The 23,406-nt window shown below is 40.5% G+C and overlaps 1 protein-coding gene across 1 annotated transcript in view; it reads left to right on the top strand.

Moving 5' to 3' along the window:
- The first annotated feature begins 2,331 nt into the window (after positions 1-2,331).
- LOC150091454 (protein still life, isoform SIF type 1-like) overlaps positions 2,332-23,406 on the top strand; it is a 1,372,582-nt gene continuing 1,351,507 nt past the window's right edge. The window contains exon 1 of the mRNA XM_090375616.1: positions 2,332-2,389. The gene's annotated coding sequence lies outside the window, so the exon portion shown is untranslated. The remainder of the gene's footprint in view (positions 2,390-23,406) is intronic.

Below are 23,406 nucleotides of genomic sequence, written 5' to 3'. Positions count from 1 at the left end.
TGCCTTTAGCCAGCGGGTAGTTGATTGGTGGAACAGACTTCCATCTTTTGTTGTGGAAGTTGATAGCCTAAATAAATTTAAGGCTGAGCTGGACAGGTATTTGGAACGAATGGAGGGGTGAAATGGTTGCTTTTTTTTTCTTTTTTTGGCTGATGCTTCATAAGCTTGCTTTCTTGCGTCGCATGCCTCTACTAATGCTAATGCTAATGCTAACATAATGTGAGTAATCCAAGGGAACAGACTTTCTAAGTGTATTTTTTTGTTATGAGTACTGGAACTCATAATAAATAATACACCGAAGTTCCGGAACTGTGAAATAAGAAAAGATGGAAAAAATAGAAAAAAAAAAAAAAAAAACCACATTTTTCTAATCGGATCCCACAGTCGTGGATCACAGGGTGAGGTACACCGTTATATAAAATCTGGAAAAGATTACTAATGCTACTTTAAAGGATCGCTAATATAGTTCTAAGCGGCTAATCACATAGCTTAGTTGTCAGGAGCGAAAGTATGGTAGCCCACCATCTTTGAATACACCGCAGTTCATGCCTGCGACTGTTGAATACGGTTACCGATTGTATTTGATTTATTGTGAACTCCTCTGACGTTGTGGTCTTGTCACAGTACAGTATAAAACAAGAACATTTTTAAATTTTCATACATGACATTACAAACGTAAACACCACTACAATGATTGAGCTTCATCAGTAGATGTCTTCAAATATTACACGGCGGAATTCGTAGTAGTTGACTGGGATCGCCGGCACAAGAAATAATAAGGCCTGACGTGTAGCCCAGTGGTCAGGAGCGAGAGTGCATAGCACGCGTTCCTTGAGTGGACCGGCGTTCAAGCCCGTGACTACTAAATACGATAAATATTTGTATTGACGATTTATTGTAAACTCTACTGACTTGGTTGTCGTGCCGGAGTATAAACAGAAAATTTATTTAATAAAAAAGAATGCCTTCTGTTTTGAAGATGGCAAATAAATTAATTATCTACCGATGATATAAGTTTGATTATGCTTAAATGATATCAGTTTGAGTTGAATGCTTACATTTAAATGGACACGGAGAAGATAGCGAAGAATAGGTTAAAAATTTAGTTAATGGAATAAGGATGACAGAAAGTTGATCAAGACCAGATGCGGAAATTTCTACGAGTTTGAGAATTTTTTTTAAAATATTTTTTCGAGACCAGTGTGTTCATTAGTCTGGAAAGAAAAATACCATTCTTTCTACTTTGTAAATTTATCAAATACAATTTCTTCATTGATTTCATTTAATCTATAAACTCGTCTCAAAATTTCATGATAATGGTGAGACGAGTCAGTGTCATCATTGTCATTAAAGGTTACTGCAGGTATATCTAACTTTTAAAAGTTTGCTATTGGTCGGACTGAGTCGTTTGGTTTTCTTTCTAGAGGGATTTTATTTCCTGCACGTATTAAGTATTTCTGATTCTGCTCAGCTATCCCTACGATAACCACATGTTCTGTAGCAAGGTGGCGAATCCCTTGTGGAGTGTGGCGCATGCGCAACGTGAAGTAGCGCACGCACGCACACGCACACACATAAATACATAGACACATACACGCGTGCACGCTGCTGGCAATAACGTATTGTGCATCGAGCGGTGATTGTTTAATTATCTACCAGCTAACTGTTGAGATTCTAATTTCAGTTAGTAATTGTGATTGGTGCAGTGCTGTTTAAACGGTTATGTACAGGTGGCATCTTGGAGCAGTTTATATCACCGGCATCATTCCCGTGTACTTCCCCCGAGCAGTGGCTGCGGCTGAATGAGGCTCTCATAGTATTTGCAGACTTCCTAGCGGTTGAGCGAGGGTTAGTCTCTGAGGCATTCCTGTCACTATGGCAACGGTTGCTTCTGTCTCTCTTTCTCTCTCTCTCTCTCTCTTTCTCCGTACACACACACACATACATCACGCACGCGCACACACACACACACACACACATACCACCTACACACTCTCCTCTGACAATCCATTCCTGAACTTTCTACGGACGGTGAGAGGGGGATAGGCGGAATGATGAGCGGCGGGCGCGTCGTCCAGTTCAGTGTCCCATTTCTCTATCCGTGCTTCGCCGTCGGTCTTCAGCTGCCGGGACGTCGTCGTTCCGAAATTTCGTCGACGACCGTCAAAGCGTAACCTCCCGTGACCTCCGCCAGGGGTAACCCAGATTTACGATCATCCCGAAACGGTCGATGGAACTCCCTGCGCGGTTGAACCTTCCATCTGCTCCTTTCTACCGTTGCCCCGTTTGCTGCTGTCGCTGGTGCTAACGCGGATTTCTGCTGTTGTTGAAAGTCTAGTTGCGGGTGGTCGGAAGTATTTTGAGTGGCTTTTTACACGAGGCTGCTAATGTAAGTATTGACTTCAATTGCGATGCTTATCTCTCTCTCTCTCTCTCTCTCTCTCTCTCTCTATCTATCTATATATCTGTCTGTCCAGTTGTTTTCTTGGAGACAAAATGAGTGCGAACCGCGTCAAAAGAGAAGCAGGAGAAGGAAGACAAGAATGGAGGAGGTTATAGGAATTCTTTCCATTGTGCCGATAGGAATATCACACGGATCCAGCTCCGAAAGGTCGCGGTCAAGTGTGTGTGTGTTGCCAATAAGTGGGCTAGCGCTAGTATTTTTTGTAACCCATTTTTCGATTGGCACATATTTGTCGTGCTCGCAATGCTAAAGCCTTCCCTTAGCTAAACACATCCTCTTAAACATACTACCAAAAGATTATCCCCTTAGATTTTCTTCCGAAAGCACGTTAACACGCGTAACTGGGTCACAGTCGAGATTCACACACTGTTTCACGTCCATATGGAAAATACACAAGTACCGATACGCACCGCTGCAGTACTTCGGTCATGTGGGTTTTAGTCAAGGTCATTTGTGTGGTGCAAAGAGTTCATCCGTTCAAACTAAGAAAACGAAGTGGTATCTACAGGTATTATGAACAGTGTTAGTGAATTGAACTAGAAAATAATCAAAACTGGCTTGCAGAGTTTAGATAGAAAATCCTAATAACGCTCAGTAAGAACGATTCAGTAAATCTTATCTTTGCACCTTTTTAGATTGATTATAATAAAGTACTCAGAACTGCATCCACCACCGATCATAATAAAAAAAAAAGTTGCATTTTCTTATGAGCAATAATAAAAATGACGTCAATTATAATCTGGTTGGAATTATTGTCCGCACATCCGTAGATACACTTCAATTTATTCCGAAAATATCCTAATGAGGTTTTAGAGGAATTTGTTATAACACTTAATTATACAAAGGTCACGGGGTACGTGGTGAACTATAACCTTTGTGAATAGAAGACATTGAAGACACATCGCCATGATTAGCCGTTTATATTGATTTGTCAGAATACTCCTTGCATTTCCTTATACAGTATCTGCTTTATCAAAAAGTTATGTTGGGTGCCTTCTCTGGAAAAAAAATACTTTAAGAATGTTCGGGAGATCATTTTTCTCAAACTTGTGCTTGTTTCATGGATGTTGTTAAACGAAATTTACTTTTTTTTTTTTTTTTTAATTTAAATCTAGTGAAATAAATTTTGCGAATCCCTGCAATGCAGCATAGAAAAAGGGATTCGTATACGAGCTTTTTTTTTTTAAAGATCTATCTTTTGTGCTGTTCACCCTTTATTGCTTCCGAATTAGACTTCTATTTCACTTTTTCGATTAGCGATAAATAATTTGCACATATAATTGTATTTTGTAATTTTATTTAGGTTAAACTGTTATTTTCAAGACCCACAGGTGGTTCTGTGTAATGTTTTGTTCTGATAATTCCTGCAAATTCAACCCTTAATAGAATTAGCTTCCTCCCTTCATGGAGTCTGTGTTTTTGTCGTAACATTATGTCATTGATCAGTTCGTTTTTTTCTGTGATGGTGGGAATCTTATTTTTTAAACTGATTAATATTCTTTAGGAATATTTGAGAGATGAAACTTGATAAATGCGAACAATCTAGTGACACTGAATAAAGACAACTGCCTTTATTTATAGCTAAATCAAATTGAAGTTTGAATTAAGGATAAGTAGTTTTAATTTGTTCAGTAAGTTGTGTGTGAGTGAGAAAATCGGATGCAAACTATCAGAGTTATATATATATATATATATATATATATATATATATATATATATATATATATATATATATATATATATATATATATATAGAGAGAGAGAGAGAGAGAGAGAGAGAGAGAGAGAGAGCGATTCATGAACATGAACAATAACAACTGTACATTTTGCTGTTTTCTGATAAAAAAAAAGTAAAAAAGTTTTCTTTAATGGTCCGATCTGTTTTATGCTGCATTGCCGCGAGTTTCAGTAGGCGAAAAGTATCATTATTTGTAACACAATATCACTACTCACGACTGTTTCACACCTGATGGCATTATCGTTTCATTAAAGGGAAAAACATCTATGTTGTCTTATTATGAAACAATACAGTTTACCTCGGGCTGACATTCGTTTACCATTAGCCAAAGTAACAAAAGTTAAGTCCTGAGATTACTAATGGAAACTAGAACGAGCTTGACTAAATCTGATGTTATAATATCACAGTTAATCATGTTAATAATGCATAATATGCAGTGAATACAATAATACAAACTGATATGCTTTTTTGTTTTGACTAAACGATGGACAGATTGGTTTTCAGTTGTGTGGTCCACGTGTATAAGTATGTAGCAAATGGCAACCGCGGAAAATTCGTTGCCCCTGTATAGCGAGATCTCTTTATATTTGTCATTATGCATACCGCGAGGCCATTGTTCCATATGGAATCAGGCTACTGATCTCAACACACGAAGATTGCTACATCTATGGATGTTTCTCATCCAGCGCCGAATCAGTGTGTCGCTTTGATATTTTACCAACTGTACACTGTTACATTTTATTCTGTTATGAATTCTGCACAAATCACATACTATTAGTCAGAATGATTCTCTTGAATGGGAACTGTTTGGGTAACCGAAACTGAAACTTTTCGCATTGTAGTACCCATATGCTTATTCAGTTTAGAATTGGGAGACATATAAAAAGGCGGAAAACATTTATCGGATTGTTTTATCTGCGTTTACCATGCGTTGAGAGACAATACTCAAAAGTACCATAAGTACCATAAGCTCAAAAGTACCATACAAAATACGCAATTTGGGCTATTTAAAATTTTTGTTATTAGTACTAGCATTAGTGCTAAAACGGAAAGAAATTCTGTAGGCGGTTGAAGTTCATTCGTTAGCTGCCCTCTTCTTTCTCATTCCGTATATACTTCATTCTCATAATTTGTGGTACCGACTATTAAGTAGTGCGTTGCTTGGTCTCAGGTGTAGATAGAAAGGTTTTACCCCCAGAAACTCTGGTTTTTCGTCCAGCAAAACAGACAAATCGACCATAGAACACAAGCAATTAACAGACATAAGACACACAGCACGGCAGATGAATTTAATTATTCGGGTGGCCTAAAAATAATAGTTTGTTTGTTTGTTTGTTTTTTAGTGTGTTTCTTGATGTGGGCTCAGGTTTGGGCAACCTATGAGCGGGATTTTGCTGGCACCCACCGGTCTTGCACCGCTATCGGTGGGTGCGGGATTTTTAGTACGTTTTTGTACACTGTTAATAATACAGGCCCGGCTCTTTGTGCCAGGGACGGATACCAGGGGCATCTGCCCAGGTGGTGGCTGCTCCCTGGTGGCAGAGAGGCCTGATTTTACACATTACATATCACACACGCACATACACTTACATTTCAGGCCGTAATATGGGATTCTGTGCCTACAGATTATATAGGTGGAGATAGTCGCAAGGCTGGGTGCCACCCTTGTCATTAGTATACACATGAGTACGTTTCTGGGAGAAACAGTTTGTTGATGAGAAGGGGTTGAATTGTAACGTGAATTTGATTTGTCGCGGAATAGCTAGTGAATAACCTTTATAAGCCTATAGAAATTCTCTCTCTCTCTCTCTCTCTCTCTCTCTCTCTCTCTCTCTCTCTCTCTACTTAATATTGTCAAATAATGCAAAGAAGTAAGTCCGTCAAAAAACCTCGCGAGTAGCACAGTGGTTAAAATTATCGTTCTCCTCGCATCTCTTGGAAAAGGTCCTGATTCGAATCCGGTCAATAACGCGAGGAACCCGTAGGCTTTTTTTCACAACGTGGCTGAATTGGTTTCAGGTGAGGATAGCAAGGTTTTTTCCCTACAGGAAATTCAGATTTTACGTCCAACGAAACAAGCAAACCGATCATTTTCGAGAATTCCAGAAGTGAACCTTCAGATTCGTATTGCAACTCAACTTTGGAAATTTAGTCGGAAATCTTCATTTTTAAATTAAGATCCTCCTTGTTCCGTCCTGAGTAACGTTTGCCAGGGGATTAACCACTATGTGGTTAATCCCCTGGCATATTCTTTTCATTCATCCACTGTCAGTTTTTTAACCTGTTACTCAAAGAGATGGCTTCAAATATGTTGATCAAATCCCTTTAAATATTCAGCTTCAACCTCGTAAATAGCTAATTTTTAATAGTTATATACTCTTAGACTCGTAGCTTGATAAACAGATAACGACAATTAATGGTAAAATGACAGTGAATGCATACGCCACAAGTCATGGAAGATGACATACTAGATATGGGTGAAAACAATGAAATGTCAGTTGCTGCTGAATTGGGGTGTTAGTGCCCCGGGCTACGGTACAGAACTAATAGCGACATTGTATGCCGTTGATGAGATTATTAAGCCGCTCATCTTGTAATGCTACCATCTGATCCATAAAAGTAGTTATGCCATCCTGGATAGATTGTGGAGATGGTTGGTGGAGGTGATAGGAAGTTGTTGAAGTATCCAAGACTCATCTCAAAGGTGTATCAAGTCTAGAAAATACTTAAGTGAGCAAAGCATATTCAGGACGAAATACTAGCTTCTTCAGCAATAACACGTCACTAATGTGGCTAAAACATGTTTCAGCTACTGCGCTTCGTACTTGGCCAATAAAGTGATCTGAATACGAATAATTACCAGTGTCCCTATTGTTTTTTTAATCATGTATAATTGTATATTGCAAATTGGATATTTGATGACATCGTAATTTTAAGAATTATTGAAGTTATTAAGCTTTGAAATGTTATTCTAAAATATATACGGGGTTATTCAGGAGGAATAGTAAATATTTTGGGAGGTTATAGTATCGATTATCTGAGTCAAGAATTTCATATAAACATGTGTCCGATTCTCAATGGATACGGAGATACAGCTGTTTGAAACTGGCGCACACAAAACCATTATGACAGGTATTAAAGAACGATATGTGACATTGTTTGTATTTGTTGACCTTTTGAATGATACAAATGCAAAAAATTGGCAATTTTTTTACAGTTTACAATAAATGTTCGAAAATCCCACCACCAACCTCAATGCACTTTGCAACTTTTGTGGTAAAATAACGTGTTGTTCTTCTGAGGCCATCTTGGAGTTCCTTTATGAGGGCAGAAGTATCCAAAATGCGAGAGAGCAATTCGTCTCTTGTATTCACCTTTTCTTTGTACACTACGCTTTTCATCCACCCGCAAACAAAAATTTAACGGAGTGAAGTCTGGAGACCTTGGTGGTCAAATGAATGGGACCACCAAGGCCGATCCATCGTTCAAGAAAAGCTCAATTTAGATATTGCATCACCAGACGGGTATAATGTGCAGGAGCTCCGTCACGCTGAAAGCACATACCAATCCTTATAGCCAGGGGAACATTCTCCAATAGTAGTGGAAGTTCGTTTTGCAGAAATTCTAAGTAAATGGGCCCTGGTAAGACGATTTTGTAACACAACAGGCCCAATAACTGTTTGTCGATGATACCGCACCACAGAAAAGCGATGTTGAAAACTTGTTTCTACAGTGGCATGTGGAATTTCGTCTGACTACCTATGAGAGTTACGGGTGTTGTTGATACCGCCATGGGTGAAAGTAGCTTCATCGCTGAACAGTATTAATGGTATTAATCGGAATAGCATTTACCCACCGACAAAATTCCAATTGCTGGGCGTCGTCTCCTGGTTGCAGGTGTTGCACCCGCTGTATGTGAAATGGATACAAACTCACGTAATGTTCGCCATACTGTTGTCTGTGGAACACCGATACGCAAGAAATTCTGTGTGCTAATGGTAGGACTACGTTCTACCGACTGAAGAATGTGTTCTATTTCATCCACATTTTCTTCATTTATACTTTCAGAATAAATACGAACTCTGGCAACTGTACCCGTTTCACGCAGTTTGGTGAAAACCCTCTTGAATCCGGTATTCTGCGGTTAGGAAACCGTCGACGGTATTCTGTACAAGCAGCAGTAGCACTTCCACCACAAAAACCGTAGACAAACATCATATCGGCATATTCAGCATGTGTGAAGATGTCCGGCATTCCTAACAACACTTCTAACACCAAACAGCGTCAATTTATAACTGCAACTGCTTGGTCACATCTGATTCAGGGAGCTGTGCGCGCCACTTTCAAGCAGATGTATCTCCGTATCCATTGAGAATTGGGCACATATTTATACGAACGTTTTTACTCAGAATAATCGATAGTATAACCTCCAAAAATACATTGGTGTGCAAAACTTAAGGACCAATACTATTTCTAAAGGTTACAACCACAAAATCTCTACTTAAGGTACACTTTACTGATGAGAGTAGATTCAGTCTCAGCAGCGATTCTGGACATCCATCAGCTAATCAGGCGAGAGGTTGGCACACGGTATTACCCCGCAGTCAAGGTGTTCTCGTCTGGGGAGGCGTTATCTTGGATGGACGTACACAACTCCAGATACTGGAAGGCGGTACTGTAACCGGTGCACGCTACTGTACTGAGGTAATCCTTCCCCTTGTGCGTCTGTTCCGAGGTGCCATTGGCCCCGAGTTCGTGTTTGCGGATGATAACGCCACACCCTATCTCACTGCAGCTGTTGATATTCTTTGAACAGTGAGGACACTTTTCGTATGGATTGTCCTGCCCGTTCCATCGATCTCAATCCCATCGAACACATATGGGATGCTCTTGGGAGACGCCTAGCGGCACGTCGACACCCACCAGAAAATGTTCAGTTGAAGATGGCGCTGACAGAGGAACGGACGATGTTACCGCAAGAACTTATCAACAACATTGTTCTAAGTATGGACAGGCGGTGCAAAGCCTGCATCGACATTAGGGGTGACCATATCTCCTACTGAGGACCACTTCTTCCCTTTGTTCCATTTTTGGCAGTGATGCATCTGTATCATGGCAGCCAGTGCTATATTGCCATTTTTGAATAAAGTCCCTCTGTACCGTTTTGTTTCCGTTGTTGTGTCGGTGTTGTTTCCTTCATCATTTCTGTACCTCACAAAGTTCCTTTGTTGTGCTTTTCCCATATCCAGGCACTGCTATGAGAAGCTACAAGTGAAAACCTGACTGGTCCTTAAGTTTTGCACGCCAGTGTAGCAACTTCATTTCGAGCTTGAAGGCATTCAGTATCGCGGTTTGAACTGTGGGGAGGTTTGTAATTGTAGATTTATTGGTTGCTGAATAATGAATTTGTTGAGGTTGACTGGCCCATATCTGATCTGTCAACTTTACACTAATTATAATTCATGGAATCACAAAATTAAACCCCACTTTGAATCAACTTTTGAGGATTGCAGAAACACACAGCGAGGCGAGCTGAGCTTGGCTTTCCTTCCTAGGAAGAGGAAATAGTGGCATAGTGTTTTGTGGAGGGCGCCGCCGGTGGTTTCCCCCATCTGAGCCATACTACTGCTTGGAGTAGTACAGAACCTCTGTAAAAACCAGAAGTGCAATGTCTGGTTTGTGTCAGCGGTGTTATGTTCTGTTGTGTCTCTGTCTTCTTGGCTGCAAGGTCCCTGATTGGACCCTGCATTGCCTGCCACCACCACTGGGAGATGAGCCAGTTGCTTACCCTTTGGGTAAGCAACACTTTTACTTCAAGGTCTCTTCATTTCATCTGTTTTCTAGCTGTAGCCTGCACTGAGCACCCACCAGAAGGACAACACCATCATCCAAGACTACCACTTGTATGCGGTCAAGTTCCATAGCTAAGAGCTCACATAAAACCACAGACCTGCAGAAGGAGCCCAAAACAGTTCCTTGATGGCAGTCCTATGCGCAGGTCTAGCGAACGTACTGTACTTTGTAGTTATAGTAACTTCTCTGTTCTGGAAATAGCTCTTGATGAGGCGGAAAAGATTACCAGGAATGTGAATCCGACTAAATCTTCTGAGGATGCTTTCCTACCCTAGTGTATCGAAAGCACATTCGAAGTCCTCTGTAATTGCAAGGATATATTTATCTGGTGTTGCTTCAATTGAGTTAACAATCTTGTGAACAGCATCATCTGCACAGCTGTTTTCTATGAATCTATATTGAAATGGCGAGGATAATTCAGCCTGACTCCTGGGAGTATCTAGTAATCCTGTATAGTGTAAGGCATTCCAGAAGCTTTGCCATTGCAGGCAGGGGTGGAATGGGCCTATGTGACTTTGCCTTAGTTAGTGGCTTATCGGGCCATTTTACTAGAAACTTCAAGATGGCCTGTTTCCACCGTTGAGGGAAGCAGTTCTGTTTTAAGCAGGCATTGTATATAGAGACCATTTGCCGTGGGCGTATTAACCCAGCTTATTTATGATTTCAGGTTCAAGTAGGTCTTTGCCCGGGCATTTTTTATCCCTGAGCCTGATCACAACAGGAGTGAGTTCCTGGAGAGTGAAGTCAAATTCTTATAAATAGTTGAAATGGTTTCATTTATTCTTCTGATTCTGGTTTACACTGGTGTTTCTTCTTCAGTATATTCAGGGAAAAGTGTGAGAAGTAGATGCTTTACAGTGTCTCTCCAAGTGTAGGTGGGGTTGCCATCTATGTGTATAACTGTATTTGTAATTTCACATTCTGGAATTTTCTTATATACTATTTTATAAACTACTCCCCAGGGGTCTGTGTTCCCATGTGTTGTAACAAGGTCTCTTCATGCTTCTCTTTTGTTTTCATAATTGTGCTGGTATATTTGTTTCTGACTTCTTTATATTTTTCACTCAGCGCATCCACCTCCTGGGCAGGCCAACAGATCTGGCTTTGTTTAAATTGTTTTCTGGCCTGGTACACTTCATATCTTTCTTAAGATGATGATCTCATTGTTCCGCCAAGGCACTGTTTTTGGTTTTACATTTCTTTTCTTGTTGGATTTGTTACATTCATTCCGTATTATTTGTTAGAATTTATCTATTTGGGCATCTGGTTGTTGGTTGTTTAACTACTGTATAGTTTTCTTCAGTCATTGGTGAGTCTAGTGCCTGCTTGAAGATATCCCAATTTGCAGTTTTTATGGAACAGCTTATTCTATCCTGTAGTAGGTCGGGTGTGCGGGTTTTCAGAGTGTTCTTGACTGTAAAGGAAATATTGTTATGATCAGAGGTTGCCCACTGCTCATTCGCTGTCCAATCCACAATTTTGTTTGCCACTGCTGTGTTGGAGAGGGTGACATACACCGGCCGCTCTTAGGAGACTATGTGCACGCTGCCTTTGCACCCACATCAAAATTTATTAGACTTATTAATACTCATAATACACTCATAATTCAGTGATCACTCAGTGTACATACACTGAGTGATCACTGAATTATGACCACCAACCTAATACTTCGTAGGTCCTTTTGCCCTCAGTACAGCAGCTATCCGACAAGATGTCGGAAGCGTTCGGGAGGTATGGCCAACCAAGCTGTGTGTAATGCAGTCAGCAATGCAAGTGTAGAAGTGATTGGTGTATCCAGACGCCTGATATGCCTTTCCATAGTGTCCCACAAGTGCTCTATGGGATTGATATCGGTGGAGTTCGCAGGCCAATCGATGTACTGGAAGTCAGAACTGTGTTCCTCAAACCATTTCTGCACAACAAGTGTCCAATGACTCGGCGCATTGTCATCTTGGAAGACACCATCGCCATTCGGGAAAAAGTGTAACATAGCGGGGTGTACAAACAAGCAGTTGACGATAGCGGAAACCAATGATACGTTGTTCCACATGCACGAGGGGTCCAAGTTCCTGTCAGTGAAACATGTTCAACACCATACAACCGCCTCCACCGGCCTGCACTTTTGATACCATGCATGATGAATGAAGCGCCTCATGTTGTTGACGCTAAATCCACACATGACCATCCACGGTGTGGAGGAAATAACGTGACTCATCCGACCAGCACACCTTCCAGTCTCTAACGTTCAACTTGCATGCTCTTTGCAGCAGGCGAGTCATTTACGCCGATGAACCTTGGTTAGGAGAGGATGCCGTAAGAGTCGTCTGCTGGTATAGCCCATACGTGCGAGCGTGCGACGCATGGTCATGCCAGATATTGTTCTGGGTTGGCCCATGTTGTATTGGGTAGTCAACTCTTCAACAGTGCTGCGCCTGTTCGCCTGTACGAGTCGTCAGACTCGGCGCTCACCTCTAACATCAACCTTACGCTGACCTTTGCAGTTTTGCCGTCGGGTCGTTGTTTGATCATTTTGACGCCAGTCCTAGTACACTTTAACGATGGCAGCATAAATATCCCACCAGGTCAGCCGTTTGTGAAATCGAGGCACCAGCTCGTCGAGCACCCACAATCTGTCCTTTATCAAAGTCCAATAAATTCTTCCTTTTACCCATTACGCTCGGAATTTTACTAACCACTGAACCACTGATACCTTATCTATGCTACGTAGGTCACTAACTGCGCACTCTCTTATCTCACGTGGTTAACGTGTCGCATTCAGTTTTCATAGGGGTGGTCATAATTCAGTGATCACTCAGTGTATGTACTAACTTATTGGGTGACCCTAATATAATACACTGGTGTGCAAAATTTAAGGACCAGTCAGGTTTTCACCTGTAGCTTCTGATAGGAGTGGCCTGGATATGGGAAAAAGCATACCAAAGGAACCTCGTGTGGTACATAAATGATGAAGGAAACAACACCGACACATCAAAGGAAACAAAACGGTACAGAGAGACTTTATTCAAAAATGGCAACATAGCACTGGCTGCCATGATACAGATACATCACTGCCAAAGATGGAACAAAGGGAAGAGGTGGTCCTCAATAGGATATGTGGCTACCGCTAATGTCGATGCAGGCTTTGCATCGCCTGTCCATACTTAGAACAATGTTGTTGATAAGTTCTTGCGGTAACATCGTCCATTCCTCTGTCAGCGACATCTTCAGCTGGTGAACATTTTCTGGTGGATGTGAACGTGCCGCTAGGCATCTCCCTAGAGCGTCTATTTTTTGTGTTCGATGGAATCAGATCGGTGAAACAGACAGCCCAATCCATACGAACAATGTCCTCACTTTCCAGAAGCATATCAACAGCTGCAGTGCGATGGGGTGTGACGTTATCATCCTTAAACACGAACTCGAGGCCAATGGCACCTTGGAACAGACGCACATGGGGAAGGATTACCTCAGTACAGTAGCATGCACCGGTTACAGTACCGCCTACTAGAATTTGGAGTTGTGTACGTACATCCAAGATAACGCCCCCCCACCTGACGAGAACACCTCGACCGCCATATCGATCCCTTTCAATGATGTTTGCTGGGTGATACCATGTGCCAACCTCTCGCCTCGCCAGATTAGCTGACGTCCAGAATCGCTGCTAAGACTGAATCTACTCTCATCAGTAAAGAGTACCTTAAGTAAATATTTTGTATTTGTAACCTTTAGAAATAGTGTTGATCCTTAAGTTTTGCACACCAGTGTAGTTTAGTTTTATTTTTGTAAATTTCTTGAGGCGAGTGGGACTATGACTGTGATTGATAATGCGTCATTTTATTGACAATCATGAACTGAATAATGATTTTCCTTCATTGACAACCAGATGGCGGTTGCCACCTGTTCTCTTCTATGCGATGGAAATGTTGAGTCCGTTGTCCTGCGGTTTTACTTCATTAGTAGTATTACGACGGTAGCTGCACTGCCCAAGCCGTGCTCAGGGAGCTAAGATTTGTGGTCTTGGTGACAGACTGTCTCCTTGGTCACTCTGGCAGGAGCCCTTGGAATTCAAGTTTGCTGATCTGGAGTAAGAACTGCAGTGATTTTGTCCGGAGAAGTCAGTTTTCCTCTGCATCTTGAAAAATCTCCGGATGTTTTACGGTCACCAGCAGTGGGCATCCTGATCATTTTGCCTTTTGCTGCAGCTGGAAGTATTGCGTAGTGGAAGCCTTAGCAACCTGGACTGAGGATAAGTACTAACTTCTGGGTGTTCCTTGAACTAGCGAAGGACGTGATGAAATAAATGATAAAAATGAAGATGCAAAATGTAAATGTATAATTTTTGGTCGGTTTATCTGTTTTCCTAGATTAGGGGAGCAAACCTTTTTAAGGGTGCATGCCAAAATTGGCTAAATCTTTTAAAAGACTAACCTCGTGTGGCAAAAACACAAACACAAGCAAATTTCGGTAAATCTATTCTACAACTGTCTTTTTCAATTTGAATTTACACCTTCTCAGGTTCGTAATCTGAGCAAGCGAAACAATCCCATCAGAATTCAGCGTGCTTAACTCATTCAAGGCCTTATACACCTCAATCAATTACTTCGCAGGTACCTAGTCTCCAGCCGCTGCAATTTGCGCAACTTAAGCCTTTCTTGGTAAGAGAACCCCTTCGTTACCCCCACCAATCTTGTTTCCCTTCTCTGTGCACCCTCAAGCAGCTCTACATCCTTCTTAAAATAAGGCCTCCAGACCTGTACGCAGTACTCAAGGCGTTGCCTGACAATTGCCTTATTCAAAAGGATAATCATCTCCTTTTCCCTACTAGCAAAATTCCTGTATATCATTGACAATACCCCGTGATCTGCTCTGGCAGCCTGGCTCCATTGCCCAGAAAACTTCATATCTGACTGCACAATTACTCCTGGGTCTTTTTCATTTTCTACAACCCTAAGTGTAGTACCACACAATTGGTACGTTTCTCTGGGGTCGCTTCTAACCATATGCAGTATTTTGCATTTGTCAATGTTAAACTTCAATTGCCACTTCTCAGCCCATCTGTCCAAATTTTCTACATCCTGTTGCAATAGCACACTGCCATTACTGTCATTAACAACCCAGCCAACTTTTGTATCATCTACAAACTTCGACATTAAGCCTGATATGCCTTCATCAATATCATTGATAAATATACAAAACAAAAATGGGCCCAACACCGAACCCTGGGGAACTCCACTAATAACAATCGTCCACGAAGAGCAACGTGCATTAATTACCACTCTCTCTCTCTCTCTCTTCGTCTCTTCTCCCACTCAACCATCCTTTTATCTATTTTACGAACTTGCCCTTAATACCATACTGCTTCAATTTGTAGAGTAGTCTTCCATGCGCAACAGTATCAAAAGCTTTTCTAAAATCCATGTATACGATATCAAAATTATTTTTTGCATCCAGTCCTTTGTAACCACGTCGTAGTATCGAATCAAATTTGTCAGACAAGACTTTTCCTTAACAAACCCATGCTGTGTGCGAATTATTACTGCAGTCTTTTCTAGATGATCCTGCAATGCATTTTTAACCAGTGACTCCATTATTTTCCCCGGAACAGAAGTTAAACTAACTGGTCTGTAATTACTCGTGTCACCCTTAGATCTCTCTTTGTGGATTGGGGATACATTTGCACATCTCCAGTCCATAGGTACCTCCCCTGAGTCCAAGGATGCTCTAATTATGGCTAAGGGTTTGCTTACTTTCTTTGCCGCCTCCTTTAATATAACTGGATAGATCCCATCCTCCTCAGGTGCCTTTCTTATGTTTAACTTCAACGATTTCTCGTCCATTTTTTTCTCAGTTATTACAAAATCATTAAGCACCCTGTTACAATTTGATAAACTTCCGGCATTTTCATCTCTTAATAAATCCTCATGTGTGAATGTAGATGGAAAATACTCATTCAGATTATCAATTATCTGATCAGGATCATCAACAGTCGCATCATCGATATCAAGTAATTGACAATGAATGAGTCTACACTAAATTCTGAATGCGGATAACACACTGAGTGACCTCTGAATTATGACCACCACTATGAAAACTGAATGCGACCCGTTGACCACGTGAGGTACGATAGTGCGCAGTTAGTCGACCTACGTAGCATAGATACGGTGTCAGTGGTTCAGTAGGTAGTAAAATTCCGAGCGTGATGGGTAAAAGGAAGGATTTATCGGACTTTGATAAAGGACTGATTGTGGGAGCTAGCCGAGCTGGTGCCTCGATTTTCCAAACGGCTGAACTGGTGAGGTGTTCGAGAGCCGCCTTTGTTAAAGTGTACCAGGACTGGTGTAAAAATGATCAAACAACGACGCGACAACAAAACTGCAAAGGTCAGCGAAAGGTTGATGTTAGAGGTGAGCGCCGGGTCCGACGTCTCGTACAGGCGAACAGGCGCAGCACTGTTGAAGAGTTGACGACCCACAACATGGGCCAACCCGGAACAATATCTGGCATGACCATACGTCGCCCGCTCTCACGTATGTGCTATACCAGCAGACGACCCCTACGGCACCCTCTCCTAACCAAGGTTCATCGGCGTAAAAGACTCGCCTGCTGCAAAGAGCATGCAAGTTGAACGTTAGAAGACTGGAAGAAGGTGTGCTGGTCGGATGAGTCACGTTATTTACTCCACACCGTGGATGGTCGTGTATGGATTCGGCGTCAACAACATGAGGCGTTTCATTCATCATGCGAGTGCCTCCGTAGCCAGGTGGGAAGGAGTAGCAGTGCGTAGCGCACGCTTCTTGATTAGACCGGGGTTCGAGCCCGTCACCACCAAATACGGAGGATGCGGAAAGGTCAGGGAATGACCACCGCATATTCCCGGAGCAATATGGCCTTAGTTGCTAATGCTCCTAAAAACCAAATAATAACAACAACATTCATCATGCATGGTATCAAAAGTGCAGGCCGGTGGAGGCGGTTGTATGGTGTTGGACATGTTTTACTGGCAGGAACTTGGACCCCTCGTGCATGTGGAACAAAGTATCAGTGGTCTCTGTTATCGTCAACTGCTTGCTGAATGTGTACACTCCGCTATGTTACACTTTTTCCCGAATGGCGTTGGTGTCTTCCAAGATGACAGTGCGCCGAGCCATCGGACACTTGTTGTAGAAATGGTTTGAGGAACACAGTTCTGACGTCCAGCATATCGATTGACCTCCGAACTCCACCGATATCAATCCCATAGAGCGCTTGTGGGAAACTATGGAAAGGCATATCAGGCTCCTGGATACTCCAATCACTTCTATACTTTCATTGCTGACTGCATTACACACAGCTTGGTTGGCCGTACTTCCCGAACGCTTCCCTCATCTTGTTGAAGCAATGCCACGTCGGATAGCTGCTGTACTGAGGGCAAAAGGAGGACCTACGAAGTATTAGGTAGGTGTTTATAATTCCGTGATCATGCATTGAGTGTATATCTCACATAACTTTGTCAGTAACTTATGTTCTGAATAAATATGTGAAATATAAGAATTTTTTTCTTAATTCGTTTCACAATTTCGTCCGGCTTCATAGAAATCACTGCATGAAGTTTGAAATTTTTTTTGAGACGCTCTGAATTCCGCGTGTCCAAATATTTGTACGCGTGCCATGGGTTCGCCAGCCGTGTCCTAGATGAAGAACTCGAATTTATAAGGTTTGAAGAGAACATGCAAACATCAACCGAAATCGACTACACTCTGTTATGGTGTGAAAAAGCCCATAAAAATTCCTCCGTCTTCGCAGCATTCAAATACGATCCTTTTCAACATGGTCTGGAAGGGCAGCGATTTTAACTACTGGGTTACTGTAAAGGACCCATGAATGTTCATCAGATGCACCGTAACTGTTATAAGATTATTGTTTGTTGTAGGAGATATTAGAAATTTCCATAAGATTAGGTTGTGAAGGACCCTCTTGTCGCTTGGCTTCTTATCTGCAGCTGAGGGACAGGCAGATCTACGTGACTGCTCTGGCATGGCTTTCGCCCATGGCAAACTGCCGTACCGCTAGATGCGCCACCACTAGGACCTCTTGACGGTTGGTATGTTATGATTGTTAAATATCACTTGGGCCTTTCAGAAATCGGGCGGGGAGGTTGCCGAGAATTTGTAGCCTTGTCCATGCTTTTACTATAAATGTCCGTGAGATGTTTTCCACATTATTCATCAAATACTGTACGCACAATCTGAGGGACATCTGATGGATAACACTGAAGAATTGGGCAATAAATGTATTGTCATCTTTGCGATGTGTACGACGATTTGTGCATTCCTATGATGAAATCATTTATATTTCAGTTGGCTCTCCAGAAATTGTGTTTATTGGCATTCAAATGGAAATGGAAAGTTGCTTGATCGAAAGGGATTGGCATGCGATCGGATTTGAATAGTAAAATTTCCCATCTTAACGTAGGTTACGATGTAAAACTGAAGCAGAATTTACCTATTTTGTGGGAATGGATGAGGTTCATCGGCCAGCTATGTTTCTGTTTCGCTTATTCCAGTGGTTCCCAACCTTTCCGAATCGTGGTTTTGTTTAAATTACGATGGAATTTCGGATGCAGTTTCATGGGTGATTTAAAGTAAAATTACTGCAAGTATCAAAATTATTATAAGTAAAACTTGGCTGCAAAAAAGTATCGCACTAGTTATAGAAATGGACGAATAGTAATTATTTATTAGTTATACACTTGTCACAACATAGAAATAAGAAAGTTTTCAACGAAACCAAGTTTAATTGATCATTCATCGGCCGACAGAACTTCTGTTGAATTCAGAACTGGAAATAAAAATAAGTAAAATAAGTTCTAATTAAAAAAAGAAGCGCTATCTTTATTTAAAAATAAAACGTAACATAATTAGTAGATCGTAGATTTAGCTTAGCTTAATAATATCATCAGTCAACATAACATAATTTATTGTTTCTCTCTGCTGTTTCGAAATTTAAAAGTATACAATATTTTTCTTAAACTTTGTGTATCCTGCGGAAATTAAGACATGAACTGACTGTGGTCCGTATATTAATTTATATAATAAAAAGAATCCAGATAATTCAAAATAAATAGTTTATATTGGTCATGACCAATATAAACATGAGCATATCGTATAATTCGAATTTTACATCAATTTAACTGGCAATCTGTTACTTCTAAATGCAACTTTAACAGTTCCTTCATCAAATCAAGAATTTTTGAAGCATTTAGGCATTACATTATTTCAGAAAAAATGTTGGGAAGAAATAGCCTTCCTCACTGGTGCAGCTGGGCCTGATAGGATTGATTCGTCTCTCTCTGTGCTAAGAGTGTTTCTTCAAAGCAATTTCATTAACGATTTGTGATAAAATATTACGTTCCCATCCTCATCTTGACTACAAAAATTTATCGTTTTTGGCTTTTAAAGGCTGAGTAAACGTTCTATCTTATATGTTCCGTTCGTTCTCTTTTCCAGGGCACTTGAGATGTTATGACTTTTTTTCCCCTGGAGATATTGCTATTCATTTGTCTTTATTTTAAATGCATTTCTGAAGCAAAGAAGTGGCTATTAGTATTAGTCTATACTTCCATACTCCATATGCATATTACACCAAAACTCTGCATAAGGATATTTCGAGAAATTTAGTATTGATTTTTTTTTTTAATTTATGAAAACCCTAAGCACGAAAGGTATTAGAACCTATAGTTTAATACCGTGCATGGGTCGAACGTTGACATAAAACTTGAATTATTGTAGATTCTAATTTTCTGAATATACATGTGAAGGAAGGTTGTTCCAAAGACCAGAAGCATAAGGGGTAAACGAAGAAAAGGAAACGTTAGTTTTGTGAGTTTGGAATGAAATGGACGTTGATAGGTTCGTATTGATGTGTGTGTGTGTGTGTGTGTGAGAGAGAGAGAGAGAGAGAATGCCAATTGCAAAAAAACAGACATCAATCCATTAAATGGAAGCTTGTTTAGAAGACGATTATGCCAAACACGATCAAAACGGCAACCCCCAATGCAGAATGCGCAGGTCCCACTGGAGGTAGCCATTGTCGGTGAATCTACTGCTAGGGAAACGGAAAATATATTGTGTGATAGGTGGAATAGGCCCAGAGTATGTCACCAGGGGCAAAAGATATCATATTTTAAGGGCACAAAAGGTGATATTGTTATACAAATTGGCACTAAATGATATGGTAAATGATGCTTGCTTTCTTGCATCATTTGCCACTACTAATACTTTTTTTTTTTGGTCCTCGCTTTTTCCCCATTATATATGGGGTCAGCGTTTTTTATTGTTTTGGCATGCAATTTTTATGGCCGGATGCCCTTCCTGACGCCAACCCTCACCCTTTATCCGGGTTTGGGGATATGCGGTGGTCATTCCCTGACCTTCCGCATCCCCCGTATTTGGTAGTTACGGGCTCGAAACCCGGTCTAATCAAGAAGCGTGTGCTACGCACTACTGCTCCTGGCTACGGAGGCGCCCTACTAATACTAATACTAATACTAAAAATGTCAAAAGAAACTGTTTGAGGTTTACCGAACTTTTCCATCAGATTTGTTCAAAAATAAGTAACATAAACCAATATCGCACTAGCGAATTGATTGTAACGGAATCCATATTGGCCATCATTGATCAGATGAAAAGTTTTCCTGAAAAGTTTGAGTTGGTGGTTGATAGATTTCTCCATTACTTTGGAAACAGCAGAGACAAGTGCAGTGGGACGATAATTGGGATAGAGGGGCCAAAGAAATAGCTGGATGTGAGCAAATTTTCATGCAGAAGGAGAAATATTGGTGGTATGAAAGTGAAAAGGAAGGCATAGAACATGAGCAAGCTGAAGAGCAGGATATCGACACATGTACTGAAATTCTAAGTGATGCTATGAATTTGGAGACAAGCGGGACAATTATGGCCGCCTCCTTATTGAAGATATATCGGTCTATTCCATAAAATTATATTCTAGATGAAGAGACAGCGTGATGATATGTTATTCCCCCTTCACAGTGGTAATATTGTGATCCTTGGTTGCATTCACCAAAGCAGATTGGTTTCTAGTCTCTCCCTCTGTATATACGAGTAGCTTTGTATTTATAGAACTTTTGTTATTGGTTATTTAACAGAATTTTGTAAGTTGTAATTAGTAAATTGTAGTAAATAAATAGTTTCTAGCGTCCTAATTGTGTTGGTCGTTAATCTTTATTTTTAAATACGAATATAAAAAGTTATATTTTGAAACAGCGTGTGCGCCTTACGTACTGCGTAATCGACATATTGGCGCTTAAAAACAGCACGAATTAGCAGATAAAGAACATACTGGTATCGGAAATAAGGATATAATACACGTATATAATACAAAGACTATAATACATGTATAACCATGATTAATTTTCAAAATACCAAAATTCAGAATTTTTATTATGTACGTTAATTAACTCTGTCTACCACTCAGAATCTGTGGTATTGCCTCCTTGTGATACGTGCAGGTGTTTTCCGATTATGATTTTAGATCCAAAAGTAGATAATTCCTTTATATGAGACGATGATGAGTCCGCATTTAGACAATTGTGTTTAGGTCTGTATGCCACACTTGATGAAAGATATAAAACTTCTAGAAAACAGTGTTAATCGGATTCCATATGAAGAACGACTTAGAAAATACGAACCGCAAAGCTTGGCAGCTTGACATCTTGGGGGGGGACATGATAGTGGTATATAAGACCCTGAAGGGAATCAGCAATGAACGATGGCGGTTTATTTTCATTGATAGACAAGAGAAGAGTCAGGGGGCACAAAGAACAAAATTTTGGGGAGTAAACTAGCTGAAATCTCATGAAGTTTACATTCGGACAGTGTGTTGTAGATTCCTGGAACAAATTGTCCGCCATAATTATTCAAAAGTGGTTAAATTTAAAGCAAAATTGGGCAGTTACTTTTTTTGGTGACGGGGTATGAACGATAGAAAATTTTTTCCTTTTTTGGGATACAGAAAAAGTTCACTTTCTTGCATCATTACTAATATTAAAATCACATAATATAATTACATAATACTAATACTAAAATGAACAAACTATTGTTTTTCTATTTGTATGTTGTATATTCAGTACTCACAAGATTATACATTTTACACACTACTCTAATAACAGGCAACAAGGAGCATTTTCAAGTAACTCACATTGCATTAGATATCTTCAAATTATAGCAAACAACTGACAGGACCAACTCATGTTTATATGCATTCGTGTATAATCTCATGTTCGCCTCCACCAAAACGCATTGTGGCCTGAGTTGTCAATACTCCATTAAAAATAAAATCAAATAAAATCCCTCCAGAGTTTACTGTTAGGTCTTGATCCTAGAAGACGTTTTTTATTAGGAAAATGCTACCGCAAGGATTTTCTAGATTTCTAATCACCCCCTCTACATTACATGAATGTGATTAAAAAAAATGCTTCATCAGCTTAAGTTAGTTGGAAGTTATTATCAAACACTTGTTGCTGGATGTTTCAGCAGTATCTCGCCTCGAGCAGTTCTTTCGCTAATGCGAGCCGAATGATTAGACAGCCGATTTCGCTTTCACCTTCCTCATATTTCTATTCGTTTACTGGTAAAAGTTTGTGGGTTTTTTTCCTTGTTTCGCTTGAAGAAACAACGCGCCCTGCATACGTCGTGAATGTGACCTGTGACCTTTTTTGTCAGACCTTGCAGCACAAAACCGTCGCCCACGTACAGTCCCTATTAGATTCCGATATTGCAAATACTTTTAAGAGATAAAACTTTCAGGAACACTTTTTAGTTTTTTCCCTCTTTCGTTCAATCATCTCTTTGAAATCGAGGATTTCAAAAGTGTTCCAAATGCTGTTTAGTTTGTGCGTATGGTCATAGTTTACTTTATAGGCTTTTGAATAAAAGTCTCGCAAATCTATCAATACAGTTATTTATTAGGCTGCGCAGACTGCATTAAAATCCACTCTCTATGAATGATTAACTGGTGCCGACCGGGCTAGCCGGGTAGGTAAAGTGCCTGCCCAGCAACCCAAAGGTCGCGGGTTCGATTCCCGCCTCGGGCTGGATATCACGATGGTGCCGAACCAACCGGTTGGTTGGATATCCCGGCCACGATACACGAAGGAAGCAAGAAAAAACTGGTTCCTTCGTGTATTGATCACATCATACGAAATAAATAAATAAAATTAACTGGTAAGTTAATGTAACAGTGTGTTACGTTTCAGGTGCGTTAGCAATAATTACTAGTAATAATTAATGATTTTTAATAAAATAAGTCAATCCATCGACATGAAAATTTGTTACAAAGATTCCTAAATATGCTA

This window comes from Mastigoproctus giganteus, chromosome 1 (assembly GCF_048544385.1).
Source record: "Mastigoproctus giganteus isolate SK-2022 chromosome 1, ASM4854438v1, whole genome shotgun sequence".
In the NCBI taxonomy this organism is placed as follows: Eukaryota; Metazoa; Arthropoda; class Arachnida; order Uropygi; family Thelyphonidae; genus Mastigoproctus; species Mastigoproctus giganteus.
This window is presented reverse-complemented; position numbering and strand designations above follow the sequence as displayed.